This window comes from Triturus cristatus, chromosome 8 (genome assembly GCF_964204655.1).
Source record: "Triturus cristatus chromosome 8, aTriCri1.1, whole genome shotgun sequence".
Classification (NCBI taxonomy): Eukaryota; Metazoa; Chordata; class Amphibia; order Caudata; family Salamandridae; genus Triturus; species Triturus cristatus.
The window spans coordinates 1360903677-1360928441 of NC_140591.1; positions in this window are offsets into that span (position 1 = coordinate 1360903677).

Sequence of the window (24765 nt, forward strand, 5' to 3'; positions counted from 1 at the left end):
ACGCGTTGGGCTTGGCAAGAAAAATAAAGCCGTTTTCATAAAAATCTACAAGTGAGCGCGCTCTTTCTTAGTCTGAGAGACTGAGAGACTAAGTCTGGTGTATAGATATCGGCTGGATCCTGCCGAAGAGATACGCACCGCGCTACATGAGGATTGCCAACGTCGAAAGAGGATCCAATTTGGATTTTTATATATATATATATATATATATATATATATTGTAGCAAACAAAAGGCACTGAGGCATTTCGGAAGGGCTCACCATGTCACTCCAACCATCCGGCCTTCCTTGGCCCCGCAGGCAGCCTCACAGCCTCTCTCCACATTAAACAAGGTTCGACGCGTTTCGGGGCCAGAACGCCCCCTCCTCATGAACACAGCACAAATGGATGCACAGCTCACCTCCTTAATTCAAAAAACATTTTATTGAATTAGTCCGCCCTAAGTGGGTGTGGCTTTCATGGCTTCAATCTTTAGGAATGCTGGTTGCTGTAGTCCTTCGAGGTGAGTATAATTATTACCTTAAGTAGGTTGCATGCCAATGTGCACAATTATCAACAAAATTAGAATCCTTTAGTAGGGAATGAGAGCAGGTTGTAAAGCCACAAGTTCCAATGGAGTGTCGCGCTGCCATGCGAGAAAGGGTGATCTCGGTGCAGTCTTCTCCCATGCAGTGTCTGTAGCCGCACGAAGAAGCGGAGCTCCTTCCCACGACCAGAGCCAGCCGTGTAATTTATGGTAGCAAACAAAAGGCACTGAGGCATTTCGGAAGGGCTCACCATGTCACTCCAACCATCCGGCCTTCCTTGGCCCCGCAGGCAGCCTCACAGCCTCTCTCCACATTAAACAAGGTTTGACGCGTTTCGGGGCCAGAACGCCCCCTCCTCATGAACACAGCACAAATGGATGCACAGCTCACCTCCTTAATTCAAAAAACATTTTATTGAATTAGTCCGCCCTAAGTGGGTGTGGCTTTCATGGCTTCAATCTTCAGGAATGCTGGTTGCTGTAGTCCTTCGAGGTGAGTATAATTATTACCTTAAGTAGGTTGCATGCCAATGTGCACAATTATCAACAAAATTAGAATCCTTTAGTAGGGAATGAGAGCAGGTTGTAAAGCCACAAGTTCCAACGGAGTGTCGCGCTGCCATGCGAGAAAGGGTGATCTCGGTGCAGTCTTCTCCCATGCAGTGTCTGTAGCCGCACGTAGAAGCGGAGCTCCTTCTCACGACCAGAGCCAGCCGTGTAATTTATGGTAGCAAACAAAAGGCACTGAGGCATTTCGGAAGGGCTCACCATGTCACTCCAACCATCCGGCCTTCCTTGGCCCGCAGGCAGCCTCACAGACTCTCTCCATATTAAACAAGGTTCGACGCGTTTCGGGGCCAGAATGCCCCCTCCTCATGAACACAGCACAAATGGATGCACAGCTCACCTCCTTAATTCAAAAAACATTTTATTGAATTAGTCCGCCCTAAGTGGGTGTGGCTTTCATGGCTTCAATCTTCAGGAATGCTGGTTGCTGTAGTCCTTCGAGGTGAGTATAATTATTACCTTAAGTAGGTTGCATGCCAATGTGCACAATTATCAACAAAATTAGAATCCTTTAGTAGGGAATGAGAGCAGGTTGTAAAGCCACAAGTTCCAATGGAGTGTCGCGCTGCCATGCGAGAAAGGGTGATCTCGGTGCAGTCTTCTCCCATGCAGTGTCTGTAGCCGCACGTAGAAGCGGAGCTCCTTCCCACGACCAGAGCCAGCCGTGTAATTTATGGTAGCAAACAAAAGGCACTGAGGCATTTCGGAAGGGCTCACCATGTCAATCCAACCATCCGGCCTTCCTTGGCCCTGCAGGCAGCCTCACAGCCTCTCTCCACATTAAACAAGGTTCGACGCGTTTCGGGGCCAGAACGCCCCCTCCTCATGAACACAGCACAAATGGATGCACAGCTCACCTCCTTAATTCAAAACACATTTTATTGAATTAGTCCGCCCTAAGTGGGTGTGGCTTTCATGGCTTCAATCTTCAGGAATGCTGGTTGCTGTAGTCCTTCGAGGTGAGTATAATTATTACCTTAAGTAGGTTGCATGCCAATGTGCACAATTATCAACAAAATTAGAATCCTTTAGTAGGGAATGAGAGCAGGTTGTAAAGCCACAAGTTCCAACGGAGTGTCGCGCTGCCATGCGAGAAAGGGTGATCTCGGTGCAGTCTTCTCACATGCAGTGTCTGTAGCCGCACGTAGAAGCGGAGCTCCTTCCCACGACCAGAGCCAGCCGTGTAATTTATGGTAGCAAAAAAAGGCACTGAGGCATTTCGGAAGGGCTCACCATGTCACTCCAACCATCCGGCCTTCCTTGGCCCCGCAGGCAGCCTCACAGCCTCTCTCCACATTAAACAAGGTTCGACGCGTTTCGGGGCCAGAACACCCCCTCCTCATGAACACAGCACAAATGGATGCACAGCTCACCTCCTTAATTCAAAAAACATTTTATTGAATTAGTCCGCCCTAAGTGGGTGTGGCTTTCATGGCTTCAATCTTCAGGAATGCTGGTTGCTGTAGTCCTTCGAGGTGAGTATAATTATTACCTTAATTAGGTTGCATGCCAATGTGCACAATTATCAACAAAATTAGAATCTTTTAGTAGGGAATGAGAGCAGGTTGTAAAGCCACAAGTTCCAACGGAGTGTCGCGCTGCCATGCGAGAAAGGGTGATCTCGGTGCAGTCTTCTCCCATGCAGTGTCTGTAGCCGCACGTAGAAGCGGAGCTCCTTAGGGCGGACTAATTCAATAAAATGTTTTTTGAATTAAGGAGGTGAGCTGTGCATCCATTTGTGCTGTGTTCATGAGGAGGGGGCGTTCTGGCCCCGAAACGCGTCGAACCTTGTTTAATGTGGAGAGAGGCTGTGAGGCTGCCTGCGGGGCCAAGGAAGGCCGGATGGTTGAAGTGACATGGTGAGCCCTTCCGAAATGCCTCAGTGCCTTTTGTTTGCTACCATAAATTACACGGCTGGCTCTGGTCGTGGGAAGGAGCTCCGCTTCTATGTGCGGCTACAGACACTGCATGGGAGAAGACTGCACCGAGATCACCCTTTCTCGCATGGCAGCGCGACACTCCGTTGGAACTTGTGGCTTTACAACCTGCTCTCATTCCCTACTAAAGGATTCTAATTTTGTTGATAATTGTGCACATTGGCATGCAACCTACTTAAGGTAATAATTATACTCACCTCGAAGGACTACAGCAACCAGCATTCCTGAAGATTGAAGCCATGAAAGCCACACCCACTTAGGGCGGACTAATTCAATAAAATGTTTTTTGAATTAAGGAGGTGAGCTGTGCATCCATTTGTGCTGTGTTCATGAGGAGGGGGCGTTTTGGCCCCAAAACGCGTCGAACCTTGTTTAATGTGGAGAGAGGCTGTGAGGCTGCCTGCGGGGCCAAGGAAGGCCGGATGGTTGGAGTGACATGGTGAGCCCTTCCGAAATGCCTCAGTGCCTTTTGTTTGCTACCATAAATTACACGGCTGGCTCTGGTCGTGGGAAGGAGCTCCGCTTCTACGTGCGGCTACAGACACTGCATGGGAGAGAAGACTGCACCAAGATCACCCTTTCTCGCATGGCAGCGCGACACTCCGTTGGAACTTGTGGCTTTACAACCTGCTCTCATTCCCTACTAAAGGATTCTAATTTTGTTGATAATTGTGCACATTGGCATGCAACCTACTTAAGGTAATAATTATACTCACCTCGAAGGACTACAGCAACCAGCATTCCTGAAGATTGAAGCCATGAAAGCCACACCCACTTAGGGCGGACTAATTCAATAAAATGTTTTTTGAATTAAGGAGGTGAGCTGTGCATCCATTTGTACTGTGTTCATGAGGAGGGGGCGTTCTGGCCCCGAAACGCGTCGAACCTTGTTTAATGTGGAGAGAGGCTGTGAGGCTGCCTGCGGGGCCAAGGAAGGCCGGATGGTTGGAGTGACATGGTGAGCCCTTCTGAAATGCCTCAGTGCCTTTTGTTTGCTACAATATATATATATATATATATATAAATTTCAAAGAGATCGCAGTGATTATGAGCTGGGACAGATCTTTACTTTCTCTAAAAAATATGATGCTTTCCGGGGCAATAAAAATAAAACCCAGAACCAACATAAATCTGGACCAAGGAACAAGGAACAAGGAGAGTCAACGAGGTCTGATATAAGTTCAGTGACTGGCAGTGAATCGGAGTCAGACCTGAGGGAACCAGCTACCAATGATATGGCCAAACCACAACTGGGAGATGAGATTCATTTTTTATGCCAGGAACGGATGCAAACTTTGCGGCCCCGCGTCCAAAGGAACTACGGAGGAAATACGCAAACTACAGGCGCAGGCAGAGGTACAGGACAAGGAGGCGGCATGTCATACAAGAGGAGAGGCAGAGGTCAATGGAGAGGCAACAAGCAATCACTGATGAAAACCTCAATAATTAATCTGACAGCGACAATACTCACTGAGGAAGAGGAGAATATTTTAAAATTGGGCCTCTCCTATGCCCCACCAACAAACATGAACTATATCAATACAAGATTCGATATATACAAAGCTGTACGTAAATTAAAACTCCGTAAATTCCATCTTATGAAAAATAAAACCATGGCTGAGATAGCAGCACCTCAGACTTCTGACGATATCACAGTATCGGGGACGGTAATACCCAGTGGCATTGTTGATCTTTGGATGAGTGAAGGATTGGATTCCATGGTGACCCAAACTGGGGAAACGGATGATCCAAGTGATGTGGGTCCCATAAAACAAATAGCACCAGTCACTCCATTCAAACCCACCTCAACTTTCAACCCAATTATGGCAAGGGATTCCATCGATTTATTCAATGAGAATGTTATCTCGCAAATCAAAGAGATACATAAGAAGAATAATCACAGGAAACCCAAATTTGACATTAGAAAAAACCAATATGAGTCCTTAATTCATAAACTTGGTAAGGATATGAAAACTGTGGTACGGGCAAGTGACAAAGGAGGAAATATTGTACTAATGACGAAGACAATGTATGATCGTGAGGCTTATTCCCAGCTTAACAACAGGGATCACTACGAACGGATCAATGCATCTAAGATGAAACAGTTGCAAGTCGAATACCATAAGAAACTGTCCAGATGGAGAAACAAGGCATTGCTGACAGATGATGAATATAAGTTTTTAAGGAATGAGCATCCAATAACTCCATTCATCTATTTTATCCCTAAAGTACATAAAGACATGGAAAACCCCCCGGGCAGGCCTATCATCTCTGCTAGGGGTGGACTATTGGAAAAGACATCTATCTACATAGACTATTTTTTACAAGGAGCTGTGAAGTCATTGGACTCTTATGTTCAGGACACAGGGGACTTTTTGTTTAAATTACAAGCGGTCCAGTGGAAGAAAGATTTCTGGATGTTAGCATTGGATGTCTCATCACTTTATACCAGTATAGTACATGAGGATGGTATAGCTGCTGTGGTGTACTACCTATCTAGACGAGAGAAACAGTTTAAAGACCACACTGCTATGCTATTGGAAATGCTCAAAATCTGTTTGAATAATAATGTATTCATGTACAATAACTTGTTATACCGTCAGCTACAGAGAGTAGCTATGGGGGCCAGTTTTTCTCCAAGCTACGCATGTTTGCACATGGGAGCTTGGGAGGAACTGGTCCTCAAAGTACAATTTGAAGAGGTCATGACAACTAACATTATTGCATGGTACCGCTTTATTGATGATTTATTTGGAGTCTGGCAGGGTGACAAGGAATCAGTTGAAACATTTGTCAATGCGATCAACATCAATACATTGAACCTTAGCTTTACTGTTACCATGAGCCAAACAAATGTTACGTTTTTAGATACGGAGGTTTACATTGAGAATGGTGCAATTGAAACTAGACTATTCAGGAAAGCAACGGCCGGCAACACTATTTTGCATGCGGCCAGTGCCCATCCACAACATCTGATTGCAAGCATACCATTTGGGGAGATGCTGCACCTCCGTAGAGTTTGCAGTAATGAGGAGGAATTGAATAAAGCTCAGGCATTAAGTAAGGTCAGATTTTTACAACGCGGCTACTCAGAGTCAGTGATTGATAAGGCCATAACCAAATCTCGGGCAAGAGAGAGACAGGGGTTATTGGTGAAATATGGTCAACCTGTTACCAGTGACTCTGACCCTGTGATCACAGCTAATTCACTCAATGAATTTAGATTCATCACAGGGTACAACAAACAACATCGGGAATTGTACCGTATTTTAAATAGGAATTGGCCCACGTTAAAAAGTGATCCGGTCCTAGGACCTACTCTACCTCGAAGGGCCACTCTCACCTTCAGTCGGGCCCCCTCAATGAGGGATAGTCTTGTTAACACTAACCCTGAGACCATTGAAAAATCAACGTGGTTGCAAACCCACGGGGAATTTTACAAATGTGAGGTATGCAAGGCATGCACACACGGGGTCAATTCTAAAACCTATAAGGATGGATTCAGTGAAAGGAAACATAAAATTGAAAAGGTATTAACCTGTAAAACTGAGTTCGCTGTATATGTGCTTCAGTGCCCGTGTGCACTTAGATATGTGGGCAGTACGAAGTTAGAAGTGCATAAACGCATTCTACAACACCTTAGGGCCATTACTAATCAAGTCAATACGTATCCGGTGGCCCGTCATTTTAAGGAGGTACACAGCAGTAACAACAAAGAATTATCATTCTATGTCATTGATGCAATACCAGCTAGCAGGCGTGGAGGTAATAGGGAAGCGTTGCTTCGCAGGTTAGAAACCAAGCCGATCTTGACGCTGTCACGGGGAATCCTCCCTCGCTGCCGCCATCAACAGCGAGCGAGCTAGCTCTGCCCACTTCGCCGGCCACGCCCCCTTCTTCCAGGCTAAAAGGGCGCGCTGATCACTAGCGCGTCCACTCTAACATTCTCCTGAGGCGGAAAGCCGGGAGCGCTGCTAATTGAATTTTAAAACTTGTGTAATTCTGTGTTTTTACTTACCTACACTAAAGCTAGGATTCCAGCCTGACTCTTGACACCCAGACAGCCGATCTTGACGCTGTCACGGGGAATCCTCCCTCGCTGCCGCCATCAACAGCGAGCGAGCTAGCTCCGCCCACTTCGCCGGCCACGCCCCCTTTTTTTTTTCTCCACTCCCTCTAAAACGCCCCTATAAAACAATGTGTATGGGCCGGAAGCGCAGCGGACGGGCACAGCGGGCGCGACGATTGCGCGCCGAAGGCGCGCCTAAGGCAAGCCCGTCTGCGCCCGTCCGCGTTTGTCCGGGGCTAGGGGCACGTCACTCTGCCCAATTTATCACCCATTCCCCCGCCCAACTCCGCAGCCTCCAGGGCCCATGGTCTTTACCAGCCACTGAAATACAACAAGACCTACCCTATGAACAAGTTTATAAAAATTTCTTAAGTAGTGAGCAGGTGCTCAATCTATGTAGTGCCTGCCTGACTCTACGTCACTGGTGTGCTTACCACATGTGTCATAAAAACATTGTGTCAAATGGTGCTATAAAAACCTTACTAGTGATTAGTTCTTGTTCAAGATAAGTAGAGAAAGTAAAAAAGGTGTGATAGGACGACAGCGCCTCACGGAAGCAGCCCCAACGAGGTATGCGTAGACTGGTACTCGCCTACTACCTCCTATTGTCATCATCGGTCGCTGCCGCCCAAACAGAAATAGTAAAGGTGGAACAGAAATGTGTAGTATACTGCACTCAAACTCTACGTGATGGTCCTAATGACTCCTATCTTATCAGGCAACCTATGTGTTGCGGTGGTGTGGGCTAATCTGCAATAACAGGAAGTGTCGACCCAGATTTGGTGAGTTGAGCCTGATCAGGACTCAAGTCACTCAGAAGTAAAACCGAGCAGCATAACACTAGCTATATGGTGCTTTATTCTCAGCTGTGTCGCTTGCTCATTTAAAAACCAACATGTTTCGTTGCCGTATTACTTTACCGGCAACTTCATCAGGGCTTGGGTCGACTGGTCTCTCTGCGAACGCTAATGTGTACCAGTGATATCTTTAAATCAGCACCTGGAGAGGACACAACAATAAAAACAATCAAACACACACATGTACTCTCCTCTGCCAGGTCATGCCTGGTCTTGCCGAGCAAAATGCTCCTCATTCAAAGTAGTCGATTCATGCTTTGCAAAGATATTTACCCTCGAGGTGCTGTGTAGCGGCATACCTGCACCTCCATCATGTAAGTGTCTTGGGTATTTGTATACCGGCCCTTTTGGCTGTTAAAACCAGAGCTGCGGAACTTTGTTTCTAGAAAAGGCACAACAAAGGAATCTGTGTATCAACATCGCTGACAACACATACTATTTACTTTTTAACCCATTGTTAAGACTAGTCTATTTGGGTGTAAGGTGTTTAATGTTTTTAGCCATTGGTCGAGAATCGTCATGGTAACTAGTTTACGATCCACCGTTAAATACCCACGTACTGGAGGTAGTATAATGAATGGTTGCATGTGGATATCGATTAGCGCTATCTATATTTTTGTGGACCTACTGCTGTGGTCAAATAGCACTTGGAGGTAAGACATGTATGGACAACCGGCTATACCCCCGCCTCATAAGGAGCATCATCCCCCCTGCTTGGCCCGGAAACCGGGTCTTACCTCGTCAGTCTGAGCCTCGGGTCGTAACTCGCCCTCGATCGCTAGTGGTCGGCCAGCTTCCGGCTTATATGCGGAAGTCGCGCGGGAACCGCGCTACCATTTGGAGTGGTTAACAGTGTAGCGCATGCGCGGAGAGGTTTTTTGAAGGACCGGGCGGCCATATTTATTAAACCGCTACTTTCGTATATATGAAAACGATTAGTAGCCTGATCGTATAATATATTATTGTCAGCTACTGACTGAGAAAAGGGTCAGGATGCATTGTGGTAACTCCTTGCACAAAAAGTACAAAAAAAGTAAATACCCATTTTGGCCTAATGTGAAGCAGTCTTTGACGGAAGAGGCGGCCATCTTTGTAAAACCGCTATTGTCAAGTTCCTTATATCGGTCCTGTACCTGTTCTTTTGAGATTATTAATTGACCGGAAGACTAGCAGGCTACATTGAGGTGATCTATTCCACAGGCTGAGTGTATGTTAATGCAGCTAACCCGGGATGTTCATAACTCATCTGCCTCGGGCTGTCTGTGTGCGCAATGGTGATGGTACTGGCATCCTTCTTCATGAGCCGGCTCACACTTAGATGTTTAGACGTGGGGACGAGTGTGTACCTGGCCCTACTGAGTGCCTGGAATATAATATAGGGTTAGTAACTATAAGGGGCCTGTGACCGCAGATGTCCGGTTGTTACATATTTCAATATTTGCGGTTTACAGGCTATAGTACCACCCTGTTCCACTCAATGAGGTCATTGAGTCCCTGTTGGTCTGCCTTCTCTTGGTAAATCCAACGGGCCTCTTTGGTCAAGAGCCTGGCTTCCATATTGTACAGATCACCCGTGGCACGTTCAAGCACTACCCACCTGACATCTCTGGGATTATGTCTCAATGTCATAAAATGTTGTACCAGTTTGGTGGTCAATTTACCTGCCCTGATGGTGCTTAGGTGTTCCTGTATTCTGATTTTCACCTTACGGGTGGTAAGACCAATGTAGTGCATACCACACGGGCATGTCAGCCTGTAGATGACGTTTTGGGTGTTACAATTGCTGAATGCATTCAGATACCAGGTTTTCCCACCGTTCAAAGTGACATGCTTGGTTACAGTGGTAAGCTCGCACACGGAGCACCCCCCACATTGATAATGCCCTGATGGAATCCCAGTATCGTTGGGCTTCTGCTGGAATCGCGAGTGTACCAAACGGTCACGCAAATTCGTGGACCGCTTAAAGGCGAAACGCGGATGTGGCATCGTCATGGACTGGGTGCTGAGTATAGGCCAGTGTTTTCTAATAACTTGTCTAATTTTAGTAGACAAGGGGCCAAAGGTGGTGACCACCGGGATACAGTCGCTCTTAGTTTTAGATGTTCTTTCTAATAGAGCAGCTCTCGGGGTGTTCAAGGCTCGCTTACGAGCTGCTTTAATAATTTTCGTGGGATACGCTCTCTCTTCCAACTTACTGGATAGGACTTGGGCTTGTTCCATGAACTCCTCTGTAGACGAACAGTTCCTGCGATAACGCAAGAACTGTCCCACAGGTAAATTGTCCCTTAAGGCTCTCGGGTGATGCGACCTGTAATGCAACAGGGAGTTCTTGTCAGTTGGTTTTTGATGGACATTAGTGACCAACTTGTTGTTCTCGGCCCTAATGTCCAAATCCAAGTATATGGCTGTGGTATCGCTGATGGTCCAGGTGAATTTCAGGCAACGATCCAAGTTGTTGAGCCACACAAGGAATTCTTCCAACACAGTTCTCGGTCCAGTCCAAATACATAGCACGTCGTCTATGTATCGCTTCCAGAGGGCAATATTCCTCTGGAAGGGATTTTCATTGTGTAGGACATAGCCGGCTTCAAATTGCCCCACATAGATGCATGCTAGACTTGGAGCGAATGTCGCACCCATGGAAGTCCCGGATACTTGCAAATAGAGTTGGTTTTTATAGGCAAAGAAGTTCCTAGTGAGGGCCAGCTCAACACACTGGAGCACAAAAGATTGTGGGACATCATAGAACCATTCACACGATTCCAAGGCCCTAGCTGCTGCCACCAGCGTGGCTGCCTGGGGAATACTGGTGTATAATGATTCTATATCAATTGTGACCAGGAATTGGTTCAGGGGATCATAGTCAATGTCCTGGAGAATCCTTAATACGTCGGTGGTGTCCTGGACGTAAGAGGGCTGCGTGATCACACATTCCCTGAGGAAAAAGTCAGCATACTTTACCAGCCACTACCTGTTCCCGCATTTCTTCTCTCAGCCTGTCTCCTGCTCCTTCTCCCGCCATCCTTCCCCTTCAACACATTCCCCCTCACCCCCCGTGGGTGATGTTAACCCTGGATCCTCTAAAACCCTTTCGGTATACTACTTAAACACCCGGTCTGCAGTAGCCCACTCGCATGAACTATCGGTGCTGCTAGACCTTCATGCACCAGATCTTCTTTTTTTAACAGAAACATGGTTTTGCGATGACTCCCTCCCCGTTCTATTGGCCACTCTCCCAGCCCCATATTACGCTCTACGTGCGGATCGCCATAATGGTAGAGCTGGGGGCGGTGTTGCGGTCATCGCCCGAACTGACCTCCCCTTTCAAACTCTTTCCTTGCCAGATATTGCCACTACGGAGTACCTGGCTATCCGTACCACCTCTATTACACCTACCCTCACTTGCATACTTAACTATCGTCCCCCTCAATCCCCTTTATTGTTTCTCCCCGATTTTCTGGAAGTTTTGGCCACGATCACAGTTAACAACTCCTCCATTTTGCTCCTGGGTGATTTTAATTTTTGGCCCTCAGACCCCGCAGAATGCCCATCCTCAAAAGAATTTTCAGACACCCTTCAATCTCTTAACTTCACATCTCATATTCACTCTCCTACCCATGTCAAGGGTCACATCCTAGACCAGATTTGGTCCTTGAACTGTCCCGTAGAGTCCCTATCCATCTCACCTTGTACGTGGTCAGACCATCATTTGATCTCATTTGCCCTTCCCACACATCCTCCGGCCAAGCCCCCACTTCCTAAGAACATCTGGGTCCGCGCTTGGGGGCGAATAGACCCTGAAAATTTATCCACCCTACTCACCACCTCCTACCCCTCCCTACAAGGTCTATCCACCCTTTCCCAGTTCACGGCCATTGAACAGTGGCTCTCCTCAGGCTGCGACTCTATTGCCCCTTTGAAACGGGTCACCTCAAAGCGGGAGAAGGATGCCAACCTGTGGTTTAATGAAGATCTTAAGGCCACCAAACTAGCGGTACGTCGAGCGGAGCGGGCCTGGAGGAGAAACTACTGCCCCTCACTGCGATTGGAGTTCATTAACATTCTGACTATAAAAAGGCTATCTTGGCGGCCAAAACAACCTATTTTTCTTCAAAAATTCTCACAGCTGAGAACCAATTGAGGGAAATCTTCTCGATTGTGCACAACCTGGCATTCTCCGACAGAACCACTCTGAAGCCCACCCCTTCCCAGGAACTCTGTCACTCCCTAAACAATTTCTTCATTCAGAAAATAGCCACTATTAAAGCCAATATCCCTCTCCCCTCTCCTACCTTTGTGGATCCCCAGTGTCCTCCCCCCAAGGGACAACTCACTACTTTCCCTTCCTTGACCAAGGAATCCCTGACCTCCATAATTCCCCTTGTCAAATCCGGCTCTCCGTTAGATCCCTGCCCTGCCCACATCCTCCGTCACATCTTTACTACTTGTCCCCTTCACCTCCTCAATAGTTCTCTCTCGGCGTGGTACCCAATCCACTCGTAAAAAACCAATGAAATTCCCCCGTTATAGTTAGTTCAGATAACTATAACACGCGCGACCGCCACTCTATCACAAGGATGATGTCATCAGTGATGTCATGAGTGATGCCACTGATCATGTCATGAGTGATGTAATATGTGACGTCATGAGCAGTGGATTGCGGGCGCGCGAGTTATAGTTATCTGAACTAACTATAACGGGGGAATTTCATTGTTTTTTTACGAGTGAAATATCCACCTAACTATAACATGTGTGAAACCTATGGTTTTTTAAGTGAATTTGCTAGGTTTTTTAAATGCTAATTCCTAACTATATCGTGTGTGAAACCTATGGTTTTTTCAGTGAATATATATATATATATATATCTTGTTTTACATTCCTTGCTGAATGTTTGCCATAGAATCAATGGTATAATCTTCTATATTCTGCAACCCTGCCAAAGAATAGGAACATTGAAAACATTGAATGTGAAGAGAAAAGGAAAGAAAATGGACAGTAGGGAAAGTGTTGGACTGAGGATGGCTAAAATGTACTATTCCCACTCCAGTCAGTGCAACAGTAGTGAAAGTTTTGCATTGCAGAGGGGTACAATTTCCTATTCCTACTCCAGTCAGTGCAACCATAGAGAAAGTGTTGTATTGCATAGGGGAAACATTTATTATTCCCACTCCAGTGTATGCAACAGTAGGGAATATGTTAGATTGCCGAGGAGGAAAATGTATTATTCCCACTCCAATGTATGCAGCAATAGCGAAAGTATTTGATTGCCGAGGCGTACAATTTACTAATCCCACTCTAGGCAGTGCAACCCCTATACCCTTACACAACCTACAACCCAAACTTAAAACTTAACATTAAAAAAAATATATATTATACAATTAGCAAAATTAATGATCAATTACTTAATAAATACTAATTTAAAAATAAATATGAATTAATCAAAATTAATTTACTTCCCTCCCTATACCCTTACAAAACCCACAACCCGCATCTGAAACTTAACTTAAAGAAACATAATAATTACAAAATTAACATAAATATTTATAAATTGAGTGATTCAAAATAATTAGAAATTAATTATTACTTTATTACAATTAATTGACTTTCCACCCTATAAATCTACAAAACCCAGAACCTGAACCTAAAATTGAATGTAAAAAAAATAAATTCAACAATTAAAATAATAAATTAGCAATTTAATAATTAATATTGAATGCAAATGTATAATTAATTAATTATAATTAATTTACTTCCCACCCTATACCTCTACAAAACCCACAGCCCACACCTAAAATGTAACGTTAAAAAGGTATTACAAAATTAACATAATTAATTATCAATAATTAATATTAATAAAACATGTATTAATAAGTAATTTTTATTAAATTACCTCCCACCTTGCACCCCTATAAATCTCACACCCCGCTACAGTGCAAAAATCACATACATTTATTAAACTAAATTTAAAAACTACAAAAAATGTAACAACTAGATTAAAAAACATAAACTATAATTACAAAACATTGATTGCATATACATTTAAAATATAAACTAAAGCACATAACAATAATTTTAAAACAATTTTTTTAACAGTAATATTTGTTTTAAAGATATGAATGATTTTGATATTCTCAAAATGATTTTATTTACCCTAAAATGAATATTCTTAACATAATATTCTTGCAGATGATATTTCTATATCACAATATTTTTGACACAATATTTTGGTATGACGATATCTTGGTTTTGATATTTTGTCTGAATACCATGTTAGAGAATAGCATTTTGTACATTGTGAGTAGTGTTATTGTAGTACTACTAAACATACTATACAACGTAGTTTGTGACTAGGCCCTTAAGTACGTAACTGCCATGTATCACATTCTGATATGATTGATGCATGGAGGATCTTTAAATGTCTGCACAGCTTATTCAACATGTTGCATCATTGTGCTCAAATTATTTTTAACCGTCATGCTACGGAATTAAATTTTCATGTTGTATATATTTATTTACCTTGGGAATCACATCCCCATGACATGAAATCATGTTCCCATGGCATGAAATCATGAACACTGGCTCGATCTACTAAACAGATTTTGATTCAGTTCATATTGCAGTGCTCATTTTTTCAAACAGCGATTTACTGATTTGTTAATGTAAACTGCCACTCAGCCAACTAAGGGCCTTTTTACGATGCCGGTCAGATATCTTACTAGTAGTCGGCGGTTCTATCTGACAAATTAGGATGCATCCACCCATGAGCCAGTCAGAAATATCAATTTTTCCATTATGGCTTGTTTTGCAGCCGGAAAAGGCCCGCAGCACAGGAGCATTAGTAAAATCTGTGTTTTTAAACATCCATACAGCATGTGCCAGGCACCATGTGTGCCTGTGATATGGATGTGGTCCCCCCCAGGCTTCTTAGAAGAGGCCATGGGGAGACAGGGGCTTTGCTGCGGACACCCAAAGCCTGTTTCCGTAAGCCTTTCTATGGCGGTCGGACCACCATAGAAAGGGTCCCTGAAAGGGACATTGTAATCCACACGGCGGTGCCTGAGCAAGAACCGCCCCTATGATAGGGTATTACGTCCCAACCGATGGTCAGACAGGCTCCTTGAGTCGGTCGGTCCTTCCGCTCAATGCCTCTGACGACCGGTATCACAATGCAGTGGTCGGAATGCGGCAGCAGATGTCGGTTGGACTGCACCCGACGGCCTGTTGTTTGCGATAAACTCGACATTGTAATCAGGTTCATTATGTCTTTTCTCTGTTTGCTTTCCGGGTGTGTACACATGACACCCACAATGGGCCTGTTTGTCCTCTGTTCCTGATGCAACTGCTATTAATCTTTGAGCAATAAAACATGTCGACCTCTGACAAGTATAATTTTTTTAACGCTGGAACTCTTTTGGTTCCCACTGTACACCGTAGGCCTGTGACTTAAGCATTGCAGGAATGAGTTGAAGGTAAGCTTATAATGTTGAGTTCTGATTTACAGGCAGCAGAATATAAATGTGTACAACTACTCTCCATGTATGGGGTTGTTATTGGTGAGTGCCTAGGCTGGTAGGATGCTACAACTGGTGACAAGATAGGGGATCTGAAGTCTGTACACTGAAAGTGCTCTTTCAGAGAGTTTGTGATGGTCCAGCAAACTGCTCGTGCCTGCCACATGTGCCTCACTTGAATTGCAGAATCAATGCTGGCACAGATGAAGTCTCAGTGCAATGCCAGCCTGTATAAAATGCTTGAAGATAAAAAAAGCAACACTGAAATTCTACGTGACAGTGACCAGGAAATGAATGAAATGACTGCACATAAAATGTACTGCAACATTATGAACATTATTGCCATATGCTATATGGAGTAAAAAAGTTAAAGATGGATGCAACCGGGCTGCAAAAGCGGCACCCAGCAATACGTCTGGGCAAATCAAATTGAAACTCATAAGCTATGAAGCAGCGATATAAGGAGGTTGTGAAGAAACATTTAAGTACAAAGATGACCAAAAATCATAACATTATCTGCTTGAATGTACTAGTAAAATAGAAGGTCTATCTACTTACCAAAACAATTAACAAATCGTCCTGCTACAACATGCTGCGGAGCAACCCCAGAAACAGATTTGGAGATGGTACTTGTGGAGCTGCTACTCCAAAGGAGCCCCACCACCACCAAAGTTGCTGCATAGGGTTCCAGAACAACTTCTTAGACTGCCATACCATCAAGAGCTCCAAAGGAGAGCAAGAGTAAGATCCTAGCTTCAAAAGTTGGTAAGGCTGACCATGCAGCTAGTACGTCACAAGGTGTTAGAGATGCTCTGCCTCATCAAGTCCCGCAAGAAACCCCTGAGAGACAACTACTGTCCAAAACATTTTACATGGCTGAGCATGCTTAAAACTGGCAACTTCATTTGATACTGCCAAGAAACACAATATTGTCAGTAGATGGAAGGCATGAATAGAGACTTTTGAGGATGTCATGGATGAAATAGATAAAGAAAAGATTATAAAAAGATTATAAAGTATCTGCGGAACATGGCTGGTGAAGGAGTGAAAGAAGCCATGAAAAAGATACCACAAAACGGTGAAGAGATATACGACTATATCAAAACAGCCTTGAGTGTCAAGTTTAAAACAGTGCCAAATTTGGATTATGAAAGATACATATTCAGTCAAGAGAGCCAGAGACCAGGTAAAACCATTGATGAGTTTATGGAGAGACTGTATGTTCTGGTGAAGTTCTGTAAATTTAATGAATTTAATGAAGAGGGAGCTACCCGTCTCAGAGTAATTGATGGACGTCCATCAGATTCCTTTAGACAAAGAATGCTGAAAGAAACTCTGAGTTTAGAACAAGTCCTCAAGGCTGCTCATGCTGAAGTGTTTGCTGATCATCAAGAGACTGACATGGAGTCCAGAGGCGCCCAGAGTGCATCAGTAATGAGCATGAAAAGTAAGCCAAGGTACAAGGCTGAGAAACACAAGGCGATGTCCCTACATAAAAAGAGAATGTGTTACAGATGTGGATTGTCATTTCCACACAAAAGTAAATGTCCGCCTATTGAAAAAGTATGCGTAGGCTTTGGTAAAGTGAACAATTATTTTGATGACTTGCAGGGTGAAGAGGAAAGTAAGTTACAGCATGTGCCGGCAGTGCTGTGGCCAGTATCCTTAGCCTGTGCCCCTGTATCTCGTAATTTGCATTCTTGTGCCATAGCCTGTGCCCCTGTACTTCGTAATTTGTATTTCTTTGTGCCATAGCCTGTGCCCCTGTATTGCCAGTCTGCTGTTCTGTTTTCGCTGTCCCCGTGTTTTTCCCGTCGCTTCACCCCCTCCCCGCTCCCCGCCGCTGCTCCCCTGCGGCCTGCCCACTTTTCTTTTGTATCCCGCCCATTGGAGACCCCGCTCCCGCCTCCCAGCTGCTCCTCCCTCCCACTTGGCCATTTATGGAGGTCGCCGCATGGTGGTGAACTGTGACCTTGTCCCTGCTTGCAGGGTCGGTCGCTCCACACACCGCGTGGCTCCCCCCGTGAGTGCCAGGACCCCTGACCCCTCTGCTGCTGCCTCGCTAGAGCCGTGTGCCGGCAGTGCTGTTGCCAGTATCCTTAGCCTGTGCCCCTGTATCTCATAATTTGCATTCTTGTGCCATAGCCTGTGCCCCTGTACTTTGTCATTTGTATTTCTTTGTGCCAGAGCCTGTGCCCCTGTATTGCCAGTCTGCTGTTCTGTTTTTGCCGTCCCCGTGATTTTCCCGCCACTTCACCCCCTCCCCGCTCCCCGCCGCTGCTCCCCTGCGGCCCCGCCTACTTTTCTTTTGTATCCCGCCCATTGGACACCCCGCTCTCGCCTCCCAGCTGCTCCTCCCTCCCAATTGGCCATTTATGGAGGTCGCCGCACGGAAGCGCAGCGGACGTGTGCAGCGGGCACGCCGATTGTGCGCCGAAGGCGCGCCAAAGGCAAGCCCGTCTACGCCCGTCCGCGCCTGGACTGCGCCCAGCACCAGGACCGCTGGCCCCCGATGATGCCAGCCCACACGACGGACTTACGACGCCGCCACCCTCAATGCACTCAACGCCGGACGGAACCCCGCCTGCTACCAAGCCACCCCGAAAAGCGCCCACGGACCCTTCACCTGCCAAACCTGCAAGTTCACCTGCCTCCGGACCTGCACCGCACCCACCAAGCCGAACACCAGCAACAACCACCTCAAGTGCATCCTGCTCAACACCTGCTCCGTCCACAAGCACGCCGTCGAACTCTGGGACCTCCTCGACACAACATCGCCAGACGTCGCCTTCCTCACAGAAACCTGAATGAACACCTCCTCAGCGCCCGACATCGCCACAGCCATCCCGGACGGATACAAGATCACCCGGAGAGACCGCGTCAACCAGACCGGAGGAGGCATCGCCATCGTACACGAGAACACCATCCGCATCACGACCAACTCCGACGACACCTTCACCGCCGCCGAACACCTCCACTTCCAGATACACACTGACCCCAAGACGACCCTCAGAGGCACCCTCATCTACAGACCCCCGGGACCACGCACACAATTCAGCGAAGACATCGCAGACTTCATCAGCCCGCACGCCCTCCCCTCCGCTGACTACATCCTCCTAGGGGACCTCAAATTCCACCTGGAGAACAACAAGGACTCTAACACCACCACCCTGCTGGACAACCTCGCCAACCTCGGACTCAAGCAACTGGTGAACACCCCCACCCACTACGCCAGCCACACGCTTGACCCCATCTTCTCTTCCAGCAAGCACATCTCCTTCAGCCACTCCACCGGACTTCATTGGACTGACCACAGCTGCGTCCACTTCAGCTTCAGAAGAACCACGACCCACCACCACCCGCAACAGGCTCCTCGCCGGAGCTGGAGCAAGATCACCACCGAGCAGCTCACCACCTCCCTCAGCCAGAACCCTCCAGCCAGCACAACGGACCCCAACGAAGCAGCCAGCAACCTCACACAGTGGCTGACCGACTGCGCCGACAACCTCGCACCATTGAAGAACCCTCCCAGCAGACCCGGCAGCAAGAAAGCCCCCTGGTTCACCGACGAACTCAAGGACTCCAAGAAGAACTGCCGCACCCTCGAGAAAGCCTGGTGCCACGACCAGACCACAGACAACATGACCGCCCTCAAGCACGCCACCCGCAAGCACCACCAGCTGATCCGAACCACCAAGAAGGCAGCATTCAAAGAAAGACTGGACAACAACGCCCACAACAGCAAGGAACTCTTCAGCATCGTCAAAGAGCTCTCCAACCCCAGCGCCGGAAACAACGTCATCACTCCTTCACAAGACCTCTGCGACTCACTCGCCTCGTTCTTCCACCGCAAGATCGCCGACATACACAACAGCTTCGGCGCACCAACCACGCACCCTACCGCCGAACCAACGCCCCCCACCACCACCCTCTGCGCCTGGACCCCGGTCAGCACCGAAGACACCACCCGCACGATCAACACCATCCACTCCGTATCTCCAACCGACCCCTGCCCCCACCACGTCTTCAACAAGGCCGACTCCATCATCGCACGCCAACTCCGGGACATCATCAACACCTCCTTCTACACCGCCACCTTCCCGGAGAGCTGGAAGCACGCCGAGCTCAGCGCCCTCCTGAAGAAACCACCAGCGGACCCCACCGACCTCAAGAACTTCTGCCCCATCTCGCTCCTCCCTTTTCCTGCCAAAGTCATCGAGAAGACCGTCAACAGACAGCTCGCCGCCTTCCTCGAGACGAACAGCTCCCTCGACCCCTCGCAGTCCGGTTTTCGAGCAAACCACAGCACCGAGACCGCACTGATCGCAGCCACCGATGACATCAGATCCCTGCTCGACAACGGAGAAACAGCAGCCCTCATCCTCCTGGACCTCTCTGCAGTGTTCGACACTGTCTGCCACCGCACCCTAGTACAGCGCCTCAGCAACATCGGGATCCAAGAGAAGGCACTGAAGTGGATCATCTCGTTCATCGCCGGAAGAACTCAGAGAGTCCGCCTCCCCCCGTTCAGATCCAACGCCACTGAAGTCATCTGCGGCGTACCACAAGGATCATCACTCAGCCCAACCCTCTTCAACATCTACATGAGCCCCCTCGCAGCCATCGCACGCCAACACAACCTCAACATCATCTCCTATGCCGACGGCACCCAGCTGATCCTCTCCCTCACCAACGATACCGCCACCACCAAAACCAGCCTCTAGGAAGGGATGAAATACGTCGCCGAATGGATGAAGAACAGCCGCCTGAAACTGAACTCAGACAAGATGGGAGTCCTCATCCTGGGATCGTTGCCCTCTGCCTGGGACGACTCCTGGTGGCCCCCTGCCCTGGGCACAACTCCCAAGCCAATGGACCACGCACGCAACCTGGGCTTCATCCTGGACTCCTCCCTCTCGATGACCAGACAAGTCAACGCCGTCTCATCATCATGCTTCAACACCCTGCCCATGCTCCGTAAGATCTTCCGATGGATCCCCACCGAAACCAGGAGGACGGTCACCCAGGCACTCGTCACCAACCGACTGGACTACGGGAACACCCTCTACGCCGGAACCACAGCCAAACTTCAGAAAAGACTCAAACGCATCCAGAACGCCTCCGCACGACTCGTCCTGGACATCCCCCGACACAGCCACATCTCCGGCCACCTGAGAGACCTGCACTGGCTCCCCGTCAGCAAGAGGATCACATTCAGGCTCCTCACCCACGCACACAAGGCTCTCCACGACCTGGGCCCCACATACCTCAACAACCGCCTGACCTTCTACACGCCCACCCGCCAGCTACGATCTACCAGCCTCGCCCTCCCCGCCGTACCACGCATCCGCAGAGCCACCGCCGGAGGAAGATCCTTCTCCTACCTGGCAGCCAAGACTTGGAACTCCCTCCCCATCCACCTTCGGCTGACCCAGGGCCATCTCTCCTTCAGGAAGCAACTCAAGACCTGGCTCTTCGAGCAGTAACGGACCCCTCTCCCCCAGCGCCTTGAGACCCTTCCGGGTGAGTAGCGCGCTATACAAATGCTATGATTGATTGAATGATTGATTCATGAAGACAAAATGGCCTCCCACAAGGCCAAGCAGTCACATCAACTGAGGCAAATCAACACCAAATGAAGTTGATCATGATTGTCTGAATCATCAACAAAAAGTGCCTCAGACTTAGTTTCCAGTGAAAGTGACAATGATAATTGTGTGATGTCAATGTTTACCTCAAAAATGCATGCAATTATGGAACTAGTCGAATGTGAGAAAACACTAAAGAGTCATGGGTCTTTTGTAGTCATGATGTTTTACAAGAAAAATATGGTACAAGCACCTATTCATATACTTCAAGGAGCAGCTTCAAGTGCGTGTTTGCTGAGATTTAATATGGCTGCTGATTTGGGACTGATTCCAGTAAACTACAATATGAATGCTCATCATGAATTTGTAAGTCAATTTCCTTTATTATTTCATGGGCTAGGAAAGCTCAAAATAAAGAAAGTAAAGTTACACATAAATAAGGATCTTCATACTGTTGCTTTGCAAGACGTCATTAAAAAGGAACTTAACTTGTTACTTAAACATGACATCATTGAACGCTCCACTGGTCTGACACTATGGGTTTCTCCCATTGTAGTACTGCCCAAAAGAGACAGTGGGGCATATTCTCAAGAACGTGTAATAACCATCGCAAAAGTTACCTAAAGCAACCTACAACATCGCAGTTGATCACAGGAATTTTACGCAGTGTTAACCAGGCATTCACAGCACGGTGGAACCATGCGATAGTCACCAGATAACGCGTCAACTGACCGTGATAAAATCAACGCCACGGCGCAAAAATGCGAGACGCGAACGCAAAAAATGCTGCGATGAGGACAATCGCGATACAAAAATCTGCGAAAACCAGCTACAGGCCGGCAATTCACACGCATCAGGTGGGAACAATCACCATAAAAGTAGAACAAAAACTGACAAACACATGCCAAACAACAGACAAGCACAATGGATGTTGCCGGAGCAAGTACAGAGGAGAACCTGAACCCCACAACCCCCCTGGAGGACCTGCCTGGGACCTCGGGGTCAGGGAAGGGCAAGGACAAAAAGAGCAGGAAGAAGCGAGTAATGACCAGGGACTGGGGGGACAGGGGAGATGGGCACAATGGCACACATGCACAAGTAAGTAGAGCACAGCTGCAGACAAATCTTTCCCCAGACCCAAACTCCCACAAAGAGAACTATGTACCGAGGTATGCAACATCTCAGCACTGTATGAGCACAGAAGTCAGAGGGACACTGCATGTAAGGGATAAGGGGCAGCCAAATTGGAGCTGCAGGGGCGACTCCCCCAAAATGCGGCTCACACACATCACATGCACAACACATCAACATTGACAACGAAGTGGCACAAACCACAACACGTTCACCACAGAACAGAGGACACAACTGGTGCAGACTGGGTGTAGACACTGGCCAATCACAAGTGGCATTGCAGAGAAATCTGAGTTGATAATGTACAAGAACAAACACACAGCCGTGATGTTGTCGGAATGTCCACTGTTCCACAGCAAATGGGCAGGCCCTCCGAAACAGCCACGATGTACACAGTCATGCAGTCTGTATGTAAAGATGTACAATGCGACAACAAACATGTGAACACATTGTTAAACTGCATCTCCCCTTCACATTGCGACAATCACCACCTCCTGCAGAGCAGTCCCAACCTCTCTTCTCTGATGACGAAGGGGACCAAGACACCTTTGACTCCGACGCCCTCCGAGAGTTCATTGACAGTCTCCGCAGCACACCTCCAGGAGCAGGGCAGCCCAGCTGCACTGAGGAATACCCACCCCCTGCACAGATTACACTGCAGGCAGCACCCACCACCACGGCTGCCTCTCAGGACCCCGACAAAGAACACATGGCCTTCCAACGCCGTGTGTTGGGATGCCAGGAGCAGCTGGCTGAACAGGTGCAGGGGGGCTTTGACCGCATGGCAGTCAAACTAGATGCCATATGTGGCTGTTTAAGTCCCATCAGGGACCACTTACAGTCCCTAACGGACACCAACAGTCCGCTCCATGGTCTCCAATGAACCATGGCTGAAATCGATAGAGTCCTGACTGTGAGACAAGACCATCTGTCTAGTCAGAGTGGCTCCAGCGAGCTCGCCAAGGATTTGGGTTTCATGCGGAGGCTCATGGAGAAAACGGAGCAGGCCAATGCCGAAAGAGTGGCTGCCACAGCTGCACACCAGAAAGAGGTAGCTGGGTTCCACAATGACCTCAAAACCATCCTCATGGCATTGCTGCCACAAGGCCTGGCGCAGATGCATGCTGCTGCTACCGCTACATCCACATCTCCACCCCCTGAAGTATCAGTGCCACACAGTGCGGAAGACATTCAACCTCCGGCCCCTGAGGTGGCACTGCCACACAGTGCTGGAGAGAGGCCAGCACCCCCACACGTGAGGCACATGAGATAGCAGAGGACGAAGATGCAGATTAATCTACCCTTGTGGTCAGAAGGAGGCGGTAGCATTCGTCTCCGCCTCATGGCCTGTTTCAGCTTGGTTCTGCCCTCTGCATCATCACCTTCCACTGTCCCCCGACACACTCTGCGACACTCACCTTGGACCTCGCAATGGACCGCCATATTCTGTTTGATCGCCAAAGACCCAGCTATCAGACTGCGGACTGAACTCTTCCACTTCCTTTGTACCTGTCTTTCCCTGAATGACTCTGGCTGGCCCTCCACAGGCAAATATTTGAAAGTGGGGTGTGCATGGCCCTGTACTGCTCCAGATGTAACACTCCACTGAATGTGCATTAAAAATTACGAATCACACAGATGTGTTTTCTCTATGGTCTTTCAAGTGTGTTAGTATGGATGAATGTAGAATCAGTGAATTTCTCGTACATTCTTGTGGCTCATGTCTTTGGACTTGGGTCACAGGGTGACACATTGCTGATTGTCGACCGGGTGCCGCCAACGCAACAACAGCGACACACGCATTTGTAAATTCCTTGTCCAGCCCCGTATGGAACCACACACAGAGCCCTGGGGTTATTGTTCAAACCCTTAAGCTGTACTGGCATACAGCAGGCCAGCCCACTACGCCTACGCTCCACGGGGAACAACAACACCACATGTGCCAGGACTCCCCTGCAGTGATCTGCTGCTCACAGGTCTAGTTGTCAGCATGCCATGGCCACTCCCTCACGGCTGGTTTACACCCACACCACACCCATCCAGCACACACATCACAGCACATGTGACCCTGCCAATAAAACGGGCCTGGCGCACGTGCATGACGCCATTTCCAACCTCTCTCGGGGTGTATCCATGTGGTGTGCATGTAGGCATGGGGGCCCAGGGGCCTGCGACAGCACATTCAGCAGGCTCGGAGGGGACATGATGGCGTCCGCACCACGATACCCAATCATAGAGGGTCCATGACTGTGGGGGCACAGACTTAGTGGCACTAGATACACTGTGGCAGGCACAGGCACACCGCCATAGGACGGTGACTTTCGGTGCACTGAGGTAGGGGCACCTTAAGTGCTGAGTGGGTGTGCAGCCTGCAATGATGCCTCGTCCCGGCGGTCCGGACGGCTCAGGTTTTGTGTGCCCTGCTTGACCGCAGTGTAGGCCTGAGCCAGCGGGCAGCGCGGGCCTACCGCCAGGTGGCGTCGCCTCCTGCTTCACAGAGTTAGTGGCACCTATGAGGCTGAGCAGGTGTGCAGCCTGCGATGATGCCGGGTGCACTGGTATGTCCTCTGCCATGGAG